Here is a 19,857-nt window from a genome sequence, read left to right on the forward strand (position 1 = left end):
AAAATATGGTACAAATACATGATATTTGAGTATCAACTATTTCAAATCTAGTACCAATGCAGGGTTTTTGAGTACTCAAATATGTAAAAAAAATATTGATATAATAACACATTTGTCTTCTTTAGATGACAATCGGTACAAAATATTAAAAATATGGTACTAATATATGATATTTGAATATCAAATATGTTAGATTTGGTACACATAAATGATTTTTGAGTACTAAAAAAATATTGATATTAAAAAAACATTTATCTTATTTGGATGGAAATCAGTACAAAATATTGAAAATATGGTACTCATATATGATATTTGAGTACCCAATGTGTTAGATGTGATATAAATATATGATTTTTGAATACTCAAACATATGTTGCAAGTTCACATGAATAAAGATGTTTAGATTTTATACTCAAAATCTTATTTTTTATACTCGATCTTGAACAATTAGTGTTCAAATATCATGTACATGTACCATATTTTTAATGTTTTGTACCGAATTTTATCCGAGAAAAATAATGTGGGACCAAGGAGTGCAAAGAATTTTTTTTTCTGACAGGGACTAATTAATAAATTGACTTTTGGTTTAGAGACTGAACACCAATTCACCCATTTATTTATTATATTAAAGTTAAACTCTCTATATTAAAATTTAAATATTTGGGGTGTTAGTGAAATTTTTTATAATTATCTCTATAATTTCTAAACTAAAAAATGTTCACTTCCCTTAATTTTCCTATTGAAATATCTCTTTCCGTACAACTCATTTAAAAATGATAATAACAAAATATTATTTTATTTATAAATATAATTACACTCACAAATCACATAGCTAATAATTAATTAATATATGTCTATCTATGTAGATTTTCCAAGTACATTTTGAAATCTGTCCATGAAAATGCTTGGCACCTTGCCCTGCTGCTCCCCTGAATTTCTAGGAAGGCAACCAGTCCATGACTTCCAACCTCACACTTCGTTTGGAGAATAAAAAATGAGATTTTGAATTGGAATTGAATTTGGAATCCACTTATTAGAATTTTATATTTAAAAATTAGATTTTATAGTTAAAATTAATGTTATTTATATTTAAAATTTTGTTTTCTATTTAATTTTTTAAATCATTTTTATTAATATATAATATTTAATACTCGTTTATTGATTATACATGATACAGAAGAAAAAATTATTTATAGATGTAAAAAAAATATTATATAAATTTTTTAATAATGAAATAAATTATCAAAATAAAATTTATAAAAATTATATTTGTAGTATTAAATAATAACCAAGGTCCATAAAAAGGAAAGAAAGAATTTGCATAATTTTTGAAAACATAAAAATATTTTTACTTGATTTTTTTAAAAAAAATTCAATTGTAAGATAAAGTGTGCGTGAATTAAATGTATTGAATATTGAATTTTGATAAAATGATATTTTTTGCTTAAAAAATTGATATTTATATTAGTTTTGAAAATTAAAAAATAAGTTATCTCGTTCATGTATGATATAACTCATATTCAGCGAAATCCTTTCATTTTTGCCATGATCACATCCAGTCATTCCAAATCTAACCAAATAACAATACCGTTTCAAAATCCTGTTATAAAACCCTCAAAACTTTACGTATAATTTTAAATCCCACCAAATTTTATAAAATCCATCGAACCAAACACATCGTCAATCATCCGGGCTTTTTTTTTTTTTTTTTATTGCACCACATCCTAAACATAGCACACGGTGTTTTGGATCAAACATTTTTGCCCACCGATTAGAATTAGATAAGATAATGCACAACAAAAAAGAAGACAACTTTCAGCAATTGATGTCAACTCAACTAGCATTGCAGATGGCTCCAAGTTGGAGGTGTTTTTGTGGGTCCAAAAAGAGAAGAAGAGAAGTGTGGAAAAAGTGCACAAATTCAAACAAAGAGGCACCTCGAATTTCCCGCCCAAAGTTTTCCCCCTCATCCGACGGCCCAGATGCTGCCACATCCGCTGTGAACGTGGGGCAAAACCCCTGCCATCCGAACACGTGGACTCCGGGAGCCCCACCCATCTGTCTCCTCCATTCTCCGCCACACGTTCGCCGCACCTTCAAGGCTAAAACCCCCCAGCTCCAAAATTTCTACCACTCCCAACACTTTCACCATCTCATATATTGCTGGTGATCTCTAACATCTACATTCTGCACAACTCTACACTACACGTTTTTTTTAAATCACAATATTCATAGCGTCGGTTCTCTCTCTAACATTCGAGAAAAGGAAGATGATCGATACCTCCGAAGAAGAAGGTTGTTGTACGCCGAAACGCAGGATCCCGTCGAGGAAGGAGCCGCCGCCGCCGCCGAGGAAGAAGTCTCCGATGGCGTGCGCGGGGAAGAGGCCGGAGCCTCCGAAGAACGGGTATTTTCACCCGCCGGAACTGGATCTGCTCTTCTCTTTGTGGCCTCGGCGTGAGACTTGTGCGTAGGCAAGAGTAGTTGGTGATGTAGATTGTATTTGTATATTTTTGTGCTCCCGCCATGTTTTTTGTTGTACATTTTCTGTTCGAATTGTGGTATCTGCGTTCTTTTAAGTATTTACGTGATTACGTATCATACTCAGAATGACCAGTTTTGTGTTCTATATATTTCATGTGCCGTTAATATTTTTTTTTTTTAAATGGTACAGATTATTAATGAGAGTGCTTGAATGAGTAAAATAAATAGTATTGGATTTTCACCAGAAAGTCAGTTTTGTATATTTCTTACCTTCGGATTCTGTGTTAACTTCGAGAGGTACGTTAAAAGTTAGCGATTACAATTAAATAGCTAATTTATCAAATACTTTTCTATATTTGTTTTCAATCTTATTAAAATTAGTAACTTTGGAGAAAGTTAGTTAGTTAGTGTTTCAGAGAACTTTTTAGGTAGTGTTTTGTAGAGCATTTCTCAATAAAATTTTCAAAAAAATGTGAGCAAATAATTTTTCCATTCACAAAATTTTGAAATTTTTTAAAAGAAAAATTGATAAGTACTTCTCTCAAACGCTACTTTAAGAAGCAGAAAAATGTTTTTTTATAAATTCCCTCAACACTATTTATATCTATCTGTTTATATATTACATTCCATTAAAATTTAAGAATTTTTCGAAAGAAACAACACCACCACCTCCACCTTTCGCGGTGGAAGCTCCGTTGGAGACAGAAGTATGCTGGCGGGTCTCATAAAAGTGGCTGATAAAGGGCCGGGAGAATTTGGACTTGTACGGATTCAGGGCCACCATTTTTTAGAAATTTTTGTACACGTACACATGGGAATGCAGCATCCCCCCTTAAATTTAAAAATAATAAATAAATACAAATGAAATTTGAACTTATCTTCTGTTACGTGTCACCCATTCGATAGACAAATTTTTTAAACTTGGTATATATGGATTTTGCACAACCATAACCTCGACTTATTTCTTCAGATTATAGTTAGGTGCAAGTTCATAATTCTACAATTATATGTTGAATGTTCTATGGTTCACTCGTTATCAGGGCGGATTTATGATGTAAAATTTGGGAGACCACATAATAAGTGACGATAATGTGCAGCGGTATTAGAGCTAGCGATTTTCAACAATGAATATTAATTTTACTCTTTTGATTTGTGATTTATTAATTATGGACCTAAAACTTTCTATTTTTTGAGTGTGAGATATAAAAGAAAAAAAATTGAGAAACTTGATGTTCGAGGGCCACATAGACCTATCATTATTAACGAAATCAAAATTTTAAATTAATAAAACTCTTAGGCTCCGTTTGGTAGGATTATTATTAATCTATGTATAATTTATCTTGTCTAATCCTACGTTTTTCTCGCCATATTATTTATCCTTCTATTAAATATTTATTTTACATCAATCAAATCATTAATTATTTATCTTACATCAATCAAATCATCGAATTTAAATTACTATATTACCCCTTATAAATAATATTATTCATATTTTATTTATTATTAAAAAGAACAAAATGATAATTTTATATTTTTATATAAAATTCAACTAATCAAATCAAATAAACTATAATCTATCAATCAAATCAATTACTATATTCACTATCATTTCTTATTTATTTTTTATTTCATTACATTACTTATCTATATATTATTTATCCTATCATCCCTACCAAACGGAGCCTTAGGTTTTTTGTCATTTTATATTTAATTTTTAAATTTTAATTTAAAGTTCAGAAGTATTTTATTAAACTAATTTTTTAGACTTTTTTCAATACGAGAAAAGTGAGGTAAAATAAAATTTTAAAAGTAAAGTTTTAGTTTTATAAGAAATGTTCATGTTTAACGTCTATACATTGAAAAAAGTAATTTAATTTAATAAAAATTTAATAATAAACATTAAAATTGTCTCAATTAAAGAAGATTGAAGATGTGTCATTAATCAATGAGTTCAAAATAAATAAATTAAAAACAATAATCCATGAGTCTAAGATAAATAAATTAAAATATTAAAAAGAAAACGAATTGAAGGGGGAGAATCGAACCGTGACGTAAAATAAAATTTTAAAAGTAAAATGTTAGTTTTATAAGTAATATTCATGCTTACCATCTAAGCTAAACATCTATATATTATGCCACAGTTATTAAAATAAATATACATACTTTATAAATATTCATATATAATACTTAAAAAATTTAAAATTTTCGGGAGGGTCGGGTCCACACGTAAATCTGTCCCTATTCGTTATTATCTTGAATATTTCACGTCCAATATATTCATTCGTGAATATGAAGAGTGTGTCAGAAATCTCGCGTTAGTTGAATAAAGTTTTTGAAAGTTGGATCTGATCTCGGATTTGTTAGATGCCCCACATTAATTGTATGAACTTTTTTGGGAGAGGAACCCAACTCCAGCGATGTTTAGGGCTGAAAAAAAAAGTGATACTATGATAAATTAGCAATTAGGTAATTCGATAATAAGTTAGCAATTAAATGACTGATTTATCATATAGTTTTTTATTCAAACATGATTCACTTTTTTTTTCCTCGTTTTTTTATATAGTTTTAAAATTTAGTCACTTCTCCAAAGCATAGTCTTTTTATGTCCTCCTTAATAATAATATTTTTTATGGTGATCTAAATAAAATATTCTGATATACCTCAATAAAATGATCTCCTTGGATGAGCTGAAGAAGCTCCTCCAAATAAAAGATGAACTGCTGCTGACCTGAAACCACTAACAAGAGGGGGGGCCGGAAGGTATTCCGGCGTATCGCCTCCGACGCTCAAGTCAAATGCTAGGATAACGAAAATATAGAGAGTGGTGTGTGCACACGAGTGAAAAAATAGGATTCAAATAATGAAAGTGAACCTGGTATTTATAGGAGAGGGCTCCGGATTTAGCGCCTACTTTTCTTATCAAGAATCCGCGAATCCTGAGATCACAATCCCGAATATTTAGGCTGAGATCTTGTCCGAATCTTGTCGGACAAAGGAAATAACAATACACTTAATCTGAGCTGACAGTCATCATGATGATGCTATATTGTTGCTCTCCATGAGGTCATATGGAAAAGGGGTGAGTAAGTTATTGTTGAACCCCTGAACTCCACCTGAACACTGATCCTAACATCTTAGCTAGCTCATCAAGGTTATTCAACCCCTCTACTAAGCTAACTCCCTAATGACATCGGGGCTGAGATGAACTCCAGAGCTCCCAACCCGAGTTGGAGAGAATGGTGAAAGAATTTGGCTGAGCTCCCGAGCTCCCAAGCTGAGCTGGTGGAGGAGTTTGACTGAGCTCCCGATCTCCCGAGCTGAGCTAGACATTACAATGGGAGACCTTGGCCGAGCTCCCGAGTTTCCAAACTCCCGACCTGAGCTGACCCCCCGGACGATTCTGGCTAGCTAAGGATTGATCTTTACCTTATGGTCATCTATGAGCTGAGGTGATTTCCTCTTTCGGGTATCACAAGTCCCTCCCATAAAAGTCGAATTGAGGTCAAAGACTCGAAATTCGTTTTTATGCTGAGATGACCCTAAATGGATGCCGAGCTAAGGTGCCTGGGTGAGGTTACCCTCGGCTGTACTGAGCTGAGGTACACGAGTGAGGACAACTCTAATTCTAATAACACGTGTCATCATGTAGCGGTAACTTTTAAAATTTCAAAAAATCCGAGCCGTCCCTCTTCCAAAAAATCAACGTCCTGGATTCACTTGCTCCTTCTATAAATAGGTCTTGACTGTGAAAATTCATTTTCACTTTTTCCCTCACTTTGCTTCTCTTAATTTTCTTTCAGATTCCCTTTTCCGAGCTCCCGTGTTTTCTCGATTCTTCTGTTACCGAGCTCCCCGCCTAAGTATCCTTGTAAGTAATGGCCTCCTCCTCCCGAGCTAACTCTGGAAGCTCGGATGAAATATTCCGAGAGGTGGATCGATTTGATTCCCTCGCACTTATCCCCGCAGGAGAGCCTACAAGCCAGGACCCTGCTCACCCCTCTACCTCAGCTCGGGATGATGACCTGGGCAATGACCCAGAAGCCTCTGTGGTGTCGTGGTTTGAGCAGTATCCCTCCGAGCTAGATGCCTCGGATGAGAAAAAGATAAGAGCTCTATCCCACGCCCCGAAGACTTATGAATTCATAATTCCTGACCCCACAGAGCAAGCTAACCACCCTTTTCCAGGGTATTATACTTTTTATTTAGATCAGCTGGAGGCAGGTCTTAGATTTCCCCTCCCCTTACTTTTCCAACAGCTCAGCCGATACTATGAGCTTTACCTAGGATAGTTCACCCCCAACTCCTTCCGAACTCTCTGTAGTTTTGTAGTTCTTTTTAGGACTCTGGGCTTTGAAGTTAACTGTTTTACCATTTGTAATTTCTTGCTGCCCAAACGTTCTGAGGAGGGCCCCTTTTACTTTTCCTGCCGACCCAACTGCAAATTTTTTAAGGGTTCTCCCAGCTCCAATAAAAATTGGAAAAATGCTTTCTTTTTTGTATGTCCCTCCGACGATTGGGACATATGTTCAGCTTGGAGGGATGTTCTCCCACTCCTACCTGTTTCCATCTCGGGCTTCCGTCAAGGGGAATTGTTTACTGGAGCCTAAAGGGCTATAGGGGGAAGGTGCTTTGATGTCTCTGCCTTTTTGGCAGAGGATCTGCTCTGCCACCATGGGCTCAGCTCGGTAGATATTTCTGTTCGAGGAAACTTAGGTACGGCCCTTCCCCCGCCCGTGCTCTGCTTTACTAATGTTATGCTCTCTCATTTCCTGTCCTGACCTTCCCTATGTCTTGTGCAGAAAAAAGGGTCATGGATTCAGCCATGAAGAGAATGTTGGAGAAGAAGAAATCAACTGCCCCATCAGGGGGCCGAGCTGAAGGGAGCTCAGCCAAGTCTAAAGCCCCTTTACCACGGGCCACTAGCAAGCCTGAGCCTTCTGCCACCCAGTCTAAAAGCTCGAAAAGGCGGGCACCGTCAAGCCCTCACACTGAGGTAGTGGAGCTGGAATCTGGGAAGTCTTTTATTCCAGAGGTGGCACCCCTTCGTCAGTTCAGGGCAGAGAAGCCTCAGACTCCCGTGGTCCGGTGCAGGACCAATTTCTTCGAAATGTACCACGATGCCCTGCGTATTGTGGGGGTCGGGCCTACTCCAACGGCTGGGTCAGTTCTCCGGGATATGATCTCCCAGGCTAACGCCGATTATGTGAAAAGCCTTGGATGGGCTGAGCTGATGCAACGTTCTAACACTGCCTCAGCTGAGGTAACCTTCCATTATCCATTACTTTATGTTCCTCTTTTATATTCTCTTTTAATTGTTCTTTTCCTTTCCTAGGCTGCTGTCTTGAACGCCGAAATGTCCCTCCGAGCTTCCATGACTCAAAAGAAACTTTCTAAGGATGCCCGAGGTTATGAAGCTCATTTTGCTGAGATTAACCAGTTAGCGGAGGACGCAAAGCTTGGTTATGAGAAGGAGGTGGCCAATCTCCGAGCCCAGATTGAGGAAATGAGGATGGACTTCCAAGCTAAACGGCTGAAGCATCAAAGTGACTTCCGGGTCTCCGAGGTGCAGAAGGAGAATCTTCGGAGCGAACTCAAGGGGTCCCATGATCAACTAGCTCAGGCCCTTCAAGAACTGGAAGAGTCCCGAGCTGAGCTGTCCAAGGGAGGTGAAGGCTTCAAGGAGGCATTCTTGAAGTCCGATGAATATATGGATGAGGTAGCTGTCCAAGCCTATGGTTATCTGGCCAAAGGGTTCGACGGCTGTACTCAGCAGTTCAGGGCAGCAGGCTATCCTCCTGAAGGGACCCCTGTGGACTTCTTGGACCTAGATGGGTTTGCCCTCTCCCTTACCTCAGTAGAGGCAGCAAAAGAGGATGGGGGCGTAGATGAACAGGGTGAGGATGAGGGCGAGGGAGAGAATGAAAGTTAGTTTGGGGTTTTTGTGGATGTAAACATTTAAATTTTTCGCCTTCTTACGCCAGTTTATTTGCTTTACATTTTCCTTAGTCTTCCTAATTCAAACTGACCTCCTTAACCTTCCCCGATGAGCTGAGCTATGCTCCCTAAGGAAAGCGTAATAAACATTAAAAATAAAACCAACACTCGACGGTGAACTGAGCTGAGCTCCCTAAGAGGAGGTAAGATTAACTCTTCAAATTAGGCTCACCCGAAGGTGAGCTGAGCTGAGCTCCCTGAAGGGAAATAAGATTAACATTTAAAAATAAACTAACACCCAAAAGTGTTGAGCTGAGCTGAGCTCCTTAAAGGAAGGTGAGATTATCACCTAAAAATAAACTAACACCCGGAGGCATCGAACTGAGCTGAGCTCCCCAAGGAGAGCATTGTACTGATTTAAAAATAAACTAACATCCGGAGGCGTTGAATTGAGCTGAGCTCCCTAAGGGGAGCAAAGTACTTGTTTAAAAATAAACTAACACCCGGAGGCGTTGAACAGAGTTGAGCTCCCTAAGGGGAGCAAAATACTTGTTTAAAAATAAACTAACACCCGGAGGCGTTGTATTGAGCTGAGCTCCCTAAGGGAAGCAAAATACTTGTTTAAAAATAAACCAACACCCAGAGGCGTTGTATTGAGCTGAGCTCCCTAAGGGGAGCAAAGTACTTGTTTAAAAATAAACTAACACCCGGAGGCGTTGAACAGAGCTGAGCTCCCTAAGGGGAGAAAAGTACTTGTTTAAAAATAAACCAACACCCGGAGGCGTTGAACAGAGCTGAGCTCCCTAAGGGGAGCAAAGTACTTGTTTAAAAATAAACCAACACCCGGAGGCATTGTATTGAGCTGAAGCTTTAGGAACCGAGCTATTGAGCTGAAGCTTTAGGAACCGAGCTGAGCTGCTGGAGCCGAGCTGAGCTGCCAGAGCCGAGCTGAGCTTCCGGAACCAAACTCCCGACCTGACCTAAAATATGTTCTCAGATCGCCTAAATGAGCTCCCGAGCTCCCCAGCCAAATTTCCTTGACCGCCAGCCCATCTACATGAGAGCACTATGAAGTGACCCCTCATAATTACCAAGCGCGTGTTTAATTAACTTGCTAACACCATTTGTACTTGAGTATCTAAAATGAACTAAGGGCTGAAATCAAAGTGTCGTAACTGAACTGAGCCCAAAAATCAGGGTCGAGGTGACTAGACTAAGGTAGAGAGCTGAACCAAAGTCAGGGCCTAAGAGGCATGACTAAGGTGATGAGCTGAACCAAAGTCAGGGGCCTAAAAGGCGTGACTAAGGTGATGAGCTGAACCAAAGTCAGGGGCCCAAAAGGCGTAACTAAGGTGATGAGCTGAACCAAAGTCAGGGGCCGAAGAGGCGTGACTAAGGTGATGAACTGAACCAAATTCAGGGGCCTAAAAGGCGTGACTAAGGTGATGAGCTGAACCAAAGTCAGGGGCCGAAGAGGCATGACTAAGGTGATGAACTGAACTAAAGTCAGGGGCTGAAGAGGCGTGACTAAGGTGATGAGCGGAACCAAAGTCAGGGGTCGAAGAGGCGTGACTAAGGTGATGAACTGAACCAAAGTCAGGGGCCGAAGAGGCGTGACTAAGGTGATGAACTGAACCAAAGTCAGGGGCCTAAAAGGCGTGACTAAGGTGATGAGCTGAACCAAAGTCAGGGGCCGAAGAGGCATGACTAAGGTGATGAACTGAACCAAAGTCAGGGGCCGAAGAGGCGTGACTAAGGTGATGAACTGAACCAAAGTCAGGGGCCTAAGAGGCATGACTAAGGTGATGAACTGAACCAAAGTCAGGGGCCTAAGAGGCGTGAATAAGGTGATGAACTGAACCAAAGTCAGGGGCCTAAGAGGCGTGACTAAGGTGATGAACTGAACCAAAGTCAGGGGCCTAAGAGGCGTGACTACGGTGATGAGCTGAACCAAAGTCAGGGGCCAAAGAGGCGTGACCAAGGTGATGAACTGAACCAAAGTCAGGGGCCTAAGAGGCGTGACTAAGGTGATGAACTGAGACATGTCTACATCAATATTTTCAAAAGAGCAACTGCTTATAGATAAAAGTAAAATGTAGCCTGCATGAATTACAACTGAAAAGAAAATTGTTCTTGCAACATTTAAGAATAATATTTGCGTAAATTGTAAGCACTTCAAGGTCTCTTCAGCATCTTCCCCTTTGAATCTTCCAAGTAGTAAGAATCCGAACTGAGTCTCATCACCACCTTGTACGGTCCTTCCCATTTAGGGTCGAGCTTCCCTATAGCCTCCTCCTGAACTTTTCTCAGCACCAAATCTCCTACCTGGAAGCCCTTCCTGTGCACCCGACGATTATAGGATCGAGCTACCCTGTTCTTGTATGCCTCCATTCTGATGGTAGCAGCTTCTCTCTTTTCCTCCATAAAGTCTAAGTCTTCCATTCTTTTTTCTCCATTCTTCTCATCGTAGAAAATGATCCGAGCTGACTCTTCTCCAATTTCTGCTGGCAAGACCGCTTCATTTCCATAAACCAGACTAAATGGAGTCTCTCCTGTCCCAATTCTGGGTGTGGTATGATATGACCATAACACACTATGGAGTTCCTCCACCCAATTTCCTTGGGCTTTTCCTAATCGGGTCTTCAAGCTTTGCACCAAAGATCTGTTAGTGACCTCCACCTGACCATTGCTTTGAGGATAATGGACAGATGTAAAGTGTTGTTGAATTTTCATCTCTTTGCACCAAGCTTGCACCCGGGCTCCCTGAAACTGCCTCCCATTGTCGAAGATAATCTTCCGCGGTACTCCAAACCTACATACAATATTCTTCCACAGAAACTTCAGAACTTCTCCTTCAGTAATTCGTGTCAAGGCCTCCGCCTCCACCCATTTAGAGAAGTAATCTATAGCGACCAACAAGAATTTCTTCTGAGCTGGGGCTAGAGGGAAAGGACCCACAATATACATTCCCCACTGATTGAAAGGACACGCTGCCACGATTCCTTTCATTAACGCCGCTGGCTGATGCTGAAGTCTGCTATGTCGCTGACAACTGTCACAAGAAGTCACCAAAGCTATGGCACCTTTCAAAATAGTAGGCCAAAAATATCCTGCTAAAAGAACCTTACGGGCTAGAGAATAATATCCCAAGTGATTGCCACAACACCCCTCGTGTATCTCCTTCAGGACATAATGAGCTTTCTTAGGACCCAAACACTTGAGAAGAGGTCCAGAAAATGACTTCTTATAAAGAACTCCCTCCACCATCACAAAGCGGAGACTCCTCTGTTTCAACCGATATGCCTTCTTTGGATCCTTTGGTAACTCGCCCTTCTTCATGTATTCCAAGAGCTCTTTTCTCCAGTCACTCTCTTCCGGAGCTAATGGTGTGAGCTCCGTAGAAGGTGTTAATTCCACTTGTACGATTACCTCTCTGTTTTTCCAGTTATGAAGTGAGCTAGCCATCTTAGCCAGAACATCCGCCTTTTCGTTGCTATCTCTAGGGATCTGCTCAAACATTACCTCATCAAAGAGGCCCCGAGCTTCCTCTATTGCCTTCATGTACTCTTTTAACTTCTCACTTTTCACCTCGTAAGACCCATTCACTTGCTGAGCTACCAATTGCGAATCAGAATAGAGATGTATCCGGGCTGCCCCAACTTGCTTAGCTGCCCGAAGGCCAATTAACACGGCCTCATATTCTGCCTCATTATTGGAAGCTTGAAAATCCAACCTGACTGCCAATCGGATCTCATCTCCCTGAGGGGATATCAGAAGCACCCCCACTCCACATCCTTTGCTGTTAGAAGAACCATCAACATACACTCTCCATAAGCCCTGCCCTTCCATATGTTTTGTTTCGGCTAAAAAATCAGCCAATGCTTGAGCTTTAATCGCTGCTCTTGGTTCATACTGAATATCATACTCACTGAGTTCAGTAGTCCACTTCACCAATCGTCCCGAAATGTCAGCGTGAGTTAATATCCTTCCCATGGGACTATTGGTTAACACCACAATAGGATGTGAGAGAAAATAAGGTCTGAGCTTCCGGGCCGTCATAACAAGTGCAAGTGCCAACTTCTCGACCTCTGAATACCGGAGCTCATCACCCTTGAGAGCATGTGAGAAAAAGTAGATAGGATGTTGAGCCGCTCCCTCCTGCCTAATGAGTACCGAACTGACCGCCCCCTCCAAAGCTGAGAGGTAGATGTATAACGGTTCACCCGGAACTGCCTTAGCCAATACAAGAAGTTCGGCTAAATAATTTTTTAAGTCCTCGAACGCCTTCCCACATTCAGCATCCCACTCAAACTTCTTAGCTTTCCGAAGAACCTTAAAGAAAGGTAAACTTCTATGAGCTGATCTGGATATGAACCGAGATAGAGCTGCTATCCTTCCTGCCAACCTCTGAACTTCCTGCAGATTTCGAGGATGAGACATGGATCGGATAGCTTGCACTTTCTCGGGGTTAGCTTCAATCCCTCTCTCAGTCACCATGTATCCCAAAAACTTACCTCCTCTTACTCCAAACACATATTTTTCAGGATTGAGCTTTATTCCGTAGGACCTGAGCGTGGCAAAGGTCTCCCTCAAGTCGGTCATCAAACCTGCATCATCCTGGGATTTTACCAGGATATCATCCACATAAACCTCCACATTTCGGCCAATCTGGAAGGCAAACACCCTATCCATGAGCCTCTGATAAGTAGCCCCTGCATTTTTCAAACCAAAAGGCATCACTCTGTAACAGAAAGTTCCATGAGAGGTAGTGAAACTTACTTTATCCTGATCTTTCTCTGCCAACGAAATTTGATGGTACCCTTGATAGGCATATTTGAAACACCAATACTGATGACCTGCCGTAGAATCAACCAACTGATCAATTCGAGGCAGTGGATAGCAATCTTTTGGGCATGCCTTATTTAAGTCTCGAAAATCAACACACATCCTCCATTTGCCTGAACTCCTAGGGACAAGGACCACATTTGACAACCAAGTAGGGAACTGGACTTCCCTAATATGACCTGCCTTAAGGAGTTCATTCACCTCTTTCTTAATAACCTTATCCTTTTCAGGCCCAAAGTGTCTCTTTTTCTGTTTTACCTGCTTCGCTCCCGCGAAAATATTGAGCCGATGAACCATAACGTCAGCACTAACCCCTGTGAGCTCTGAAACAGACCAAGCAAAAACATCTTTGTTCTCCTTCAAGCAATCAATCAAGCTTTGCCTCATTGAAGAACTGAGATCAGCGGCTAACTTCACCATCTGAGCTCCAGGACTTAGCTCTACTTTCTCATGATCTTCTTCAGACATTAAAAATACCTTTTGACCCAACACCCTTGGTGCTCGGCCTATCAAAACCATTCCTACTTCCCTCCTACTTCTCTTTGCATCAACCTTCACTTCATTCACATAACACAAACGTGCTGCCTTTTGATCACCCTTAACAACCCCCACTTCTTTTCCACTTGGGAACTTCAATTTCTGGTGATAGGTGGAAGCCACAGCTCGGAAATCACTCAGGGCAGGACGTCCCAATATTCCATTGAAAGAAGATGGGGCATCCACCACTGTAAAGCAAGCCATTTTGGTTACTCTCTGCTCTCCACTCCCAAGGGACAAGGGGAGAACTATCTGTCCCAACGGTTGCAGAGCATGACCCGTGAACCCATACAACTCTGTGGTGATTGGGTCCAACTCAAATCCTTCCAATTTTATTTGGTCCAGAGTTTCTTTAAAGATAATATTTACTGAACTCCCAGTATCCACAAAGATACGAGCCACGTCATAATTGGCTATGGTCAAGGTGACCAGGAGGGGATCATTATGAGGTAGCATCACATCCTTTAAATCTTTCCTTCCAAAACTGATGTTCGGATCAGTGGGATAGCTGAGCTGAGAATTTACCTCAAAATTTTCCAACCTACGCCCGTGAGCTTTGCGAGCCCTTCCCGAATCTCCATCCGTACTACGCCCTGAGATCATATGGATAACACCCCGATTGGGATGATTTGCAATTTGCTGCACCCTATCTCCTTGACCATTTTGAGGAGCTCTTCCTTGATGATCACCTTGATTCTCTCTAACTTCATTCCTTTGATTCCTCCATTGGGGAGCTCGGCCTTGGCGAGGAGGATTTGCCCTTCGAGTCAGCTCAGCTCTGATTCGAGGGTCATCATACATGATCCTTTGAACCTCCTCACCTAGCCTCTGACAATCATTGGTGATATGCCCATACTCCTGATGAAAATCGCAAAACTTGTCAGATGGCGGTAACCGCGGGCCTTTCTCAGCATTACGGGGCCTCACAAGTGCTCGTCTATCCTCACATACTTGCATTGCCTTCTCCAGGCTTACTGAGAGTGGTACATAGGGGTAGGTCCTTTGACCCTGTTCATCTCTTCTGCAACCCTCTTCCTTCCTCCTTCTGTCTTCCCCTCTGCCTTTGCTCCCACCTTGGCACAAGGCTTACTCCCAGACGTTCCTTCCTGTCTCCTCTGCCTCTGTGCATCCTCCAAATTCACGTACTTCTCAGCTCGACTAAGGAGCTCATCATAAGTCAAAGGAGGCTTCTTGACCAAGGATCTGAAAAACTCTCCTCATCTCAACCCTTGAGTGAAAAACTTGACCAAGGTGTCAGCAGTGGCAGCAGGTACTTCCAGAGCTGTTGTATTGAGACGCTGAACATACTCCCGCAATGGTTCCACCTCAGATTGCTTCATATTGAACAAACTGAAAGAAGTCTTCAAATATCTCTTGCTACTCGCATATTGGTGTAGAAAAGCTGAGCTGAAGTCATTGAAACTCTGAATACTACTAGGCTGTAAAAGGTTGAACCATTGCTGGGCTGACCTTACCAGAGTAGTAAGGAAGACCCGATATTTAATTGCATCTGAATATCTAAGCAACAAGGCTGCATTTTCATATCTCCCCAAATGTTCCTCCGGATCTGAGCTCCCGTCATATTCCCCTAAAGTAGGCTGCTTAAAATTTGCAGGGAGTTCTTCATCTAGAATAGCCCGATCAAAAGGACTTTTCCTCTGTATAGGCCCAGGCCGACCTCCGACTTGCTGATCTAGTCTCCTGATCTCTTCCCACACCGCATCCATTGGGTTTGGCTGACCCACGGGAGGAGGTGGTGGATTTTGACCCATGGCCGCTTGCACCGTTTGAGTGATGAACTGGCTGAGCTGATCTACAGTCATATCCGCCACATTCCCTCTTCCCCTTCCTCTTCCTGCCATATCTACATCTTAGCTTGAATTTCCCACAGACGGCGCCAATTGATATACCTCAATAAAGTGATCTCCTTGGATGAGGTGAAGAAGCTCCTCCAAATAAAAGATGAACTCCTGCTGACCTGAAACTACTAACAAGAGTGTTAAGGAGGGCCGGAAGGTGTTTCGGCGTATCCCCTCTGACGCTCAAGTCAGATGCTAGGATAGCGAAAATATAAAGAGTGGTGTGTGCACACGAGTGAAAAATTAGGATTCAAATAATGAAAGTGAACCTGGTATTTATAGGAGAGGGCTCCGAGTTTAGCGCCTACTTTCCTTATCAAGAATCCGCGAATCCTGGGATCACAATCCCGAATATTTAGGCTGAGATCTCGTCCGAATCTTGTCGGACAAAGGAAATAAAAATACACTTAATCTGAGCTGAACAGTCATCATGAGGATGCTATATTGCTGCTCTCCCTGAGGTCATATGGAAAATGAGTGAGTAAGTTATTGCTGAACCCCTGAACTCCACCTGAACACTGATCCTAACATCTTAGCTAGCTCATCAAGGTTATTCAACCCCTCTACTAAGCTAACTCCCTACTGACATCGGGGCTGAGATGAACTCCAGAGCTCCCAACCCGAGTTGGAGAGAATGGTGAAAGAATTTGGCTGAGCTCCCGAGCCGAGCTGGAGGTGATGGTGGAGGAGTTTGACTGAGCTCCCGAGCTCCCGAGCTGAGCTAGACATTACAATGGGAGACCTTGGCCGACCTCCCGAGTTCCCAAACTCCCGACCTGAGCTGACCTCCCGGACGATTTTGGCTAGCTAAGGATTGATCTTTACCTTAGGGTCATCTATGAGCTGAGGTGATTTTCTCTTCTGGATATCATATTCATTTCACAAAATTGACTTATGAAATTATCTCGCATGACTTTTGTATTAAAAAAACTTAAAAGTACCACTTTTTCATGTGTTAAAAGTACCACTTTGTGCGGTTTAAAAGATTTGAGTTGCATAATTATCATCAACTATGGATTTTGGTAAATCGATAAACACTCGATCCTACACCTTTTATTGAATTTATATATTTAATACAACATATAAATGCAGATATTTGATTTGCTGGTGAATTTGAACGAATGATATGAAACAAGGGGTGTTCATTTGGTCCGAACCGAACCAAAATTCACCGAAAACCGAACCGAATTTAACGGTTCGGTTCGGGTATAAACCAAAATTTTTTCGGTTTTTCGGTTCGGTTTAACCGAATTTATATATTTTTTAATTATTTTATATTTATTTATTAATAAAAAAAATAAAAAAAATAAATTAAAGATAAAAAGATAAAAAAATAAAGATTTTCGGTTCGGTTCGGTGAACCAATCGAAAAAAACTGAACCGAACCGAATCGAACCGAATTTTCGGTTCGATTTTCGGTTCAAACCGAATTTTCGATTTCGGCTCGGTTCGGGCGGTTAACCAAAACGTGAACACCCCTATATGAAACGACGCAAGACACGTATTGAAAGCATATTTCAACTATGTTATTATGTCTTGTTTTAAAATCTAGGTACTCTCGCTTCAATTTGATTTTGTTAGTTTTTGGTACGAGTATTATTAGTCTATGTATAACTTATCTTATCCAATATCGCGTTCTTCTCGCATACTATTTATTCATCTATTCATTATTTATTTCACATCAATAAAACCATTAGTTATTTATCTTACATCAATCAAATCATTTAATGTAAATTACTATATTATCCTTATACATAATATTATTAATATTTTATTTACTATCAAAAGGAAAAAATAGTAATTTATCATTTTTATATAAAATTTAATCAATCAAATCAAATAAACTACAATCTATCAATCAAATCAAATACTATATTAACTATCATTCTTTATTTATTTTATATTACATTATATTATTATCCATATATTATTTATCATATCATTCGAACCAAACAGTATCTTATTTTTTTATAATAATCAAAAGAAAGTAATAGTGGTTGTAACTTGTGTTGAAAAAAGGTTTTAAGTTCCATTAATCTTCGAAAATTAATCTACATTCGTCTAATAAAGCCAAAAATTACTTTAAAATTGAAATCTGCATTTCGATTATATATTTTTTAATATTAATTTGATAAAAAACGATTAAATGTGAATGATAAATTAATTATCAAAGTATATTTAGTGTACTAAATTAAAATAAATTATTGAACTTTGTCCCCATATAGGAAGCTCGTGACTTCCATATTTTTCTTAAATAGAGCTTTGTGTTATGAGTTAGTGTTATATTCAAGTCAAGTGTGCGAGGTGCAATGACGAGCCTTTAATAATATGACTCGAAAATGGGCTCCATGACGTGGTATTTGATACATTAAGCATACACGTCGTAGTGATTGGATGACATGGTGATCAACTAAGTGCCAATATGATGAGTGATGTTTCAGTGATTGATATTCGTTGGATCGAGTGAGATATGATGACAGGTTAAAATTGTTCGATAGTGGATACGATTCGGGCCGATTGATGAGGTAGATTGATCTAGATCAAGAATATGATATATGGGCCATCATATAAGGTGGTTGAGATCTACTATACTTAAGGTTGTATCGAGTAAGTGTGATCATCTTTGACATATGCAATTTGGATTGTCCAATTCGAAATAAACACACCAGGTAAAATCTGATAAAGAGATGTGATCCAATGACGCGACTCACCAAAAGGGGTGCAATGTATAGCATTGAATCAAGATCCGACGGATTAATCGAATCCCAAGCTCAGAGACACAACTATTATTGAAATGATCCTTCAACCTTTAGACTTCTATAAATAGACCCCTATATCATAATGAAAAAGTCAAACATTCATAAACTCAATAAAATGAAACTTGTTGTATATCGTGAGACGATTGTTGTGTTTCATAAGTACCATGTGCGTGAAAAATTTGTTTATAAGAAGATATGATGTTAGCTTTTGAACTGTAATCTCGAACTCTCGACTTCATTATGTTTGTATTTTTTTTAAATGTTTATCGCTAAATCTTCTGAAACTTCATCTCAACAGTTTTCATATTTATACCTCATCCAGCATGACAAGTTACACGCTAATTTCCATTTTAATTATTTAGTATCGTTTTTTAATATCCAATTTCTTCATTTTTTTTGGTTAATAAAAATCGAGTATGATAAAAAGGTTTTTACTTTTATAACAAGGTTGAAAGACGCGCTCAGTTGGCGATAAGTCGTTGAGCAATCCACGCGTTTTCGGGTTATTATTGTTTTGACCCTACCCATATATTTCCGTTCCAATCTCGTGTTGCCCAAGCTAGATTGGCGCAGCGTACGAATAATATTATTAATATTAATATTAATATTAATAATAACAAATATATAAAAATAATCACCATTCACACAGTTTTCTAATACCGCCAATAGAAAATTAACAAATAAATAAAATAATATCAATTAATGATTCATTATTAATTTTTTAGGAAATTTATTAATTATGACCAGTGTTTAACTTCACATACTTACCTAAAAAGAAAAGAGTAGAAAATTAATAAATTATCATGCTGAATCGCTGATCTAATAAAACTAAGATCACAATAACGATAAAATTCAATATCTTATTATCTTATCTTACTATTTAATTAAAAATATAATAATTAGAAGTATTTCAAATCCATGGATTTCAAATGCATTTTTGTTGTTTAAAAAAATAACACCACAAACATCAAATCCACTTCTTTTAAGTTTATATGGTAATTCATGATAGTTAGGATGGATTTGAAGTTAATCCAATAAAGTGGTGATTTAGAATTCTTTTTAATCGATCTACGTATATGTGTAAATAATTAAGTTATGAATTTGAAATTTTTCTATGTTTCATTGTTAACACTAAAATTATAATCGAAATCCATGGATTTAAAATATTTCAATCCAAGCGCAACCTAATTAATTTGTTGAAATTTAAATAAAAATTATAATTATATAATTGTCTATACAATACTAAATAATTAATAATGTTAACAAGTATATACTATATAGTAACTAACATAATTTATCTACAATCATCTTATTTTATCAGTTTTTAAGTTCATTTAAGTACTATTTTTTTTACAAAATTATTTAACAATTAATTCATCATGCCACACGAAAATTAATTATTAAAATAAAAATTTATGTATATACATGTATTGCGTGTA

The sequence above is a fragment of the Henckelia pumila genome, chromosome 2 (assembly GCF_033568475.1).
Source record: "Henckelia pumila isolate YLH828 chromosome 2, ASM3356847v2, whole genome shotgun sequence".
In the NCBI taxonomy this organism is placed as follows: domain Eukaryota; kingdom Viridiplantae; phylum Streptophyta; class Magnoliopsida; order Lamiales; family Gesneriaceae; genus Henckelia; species Henckelia pumila.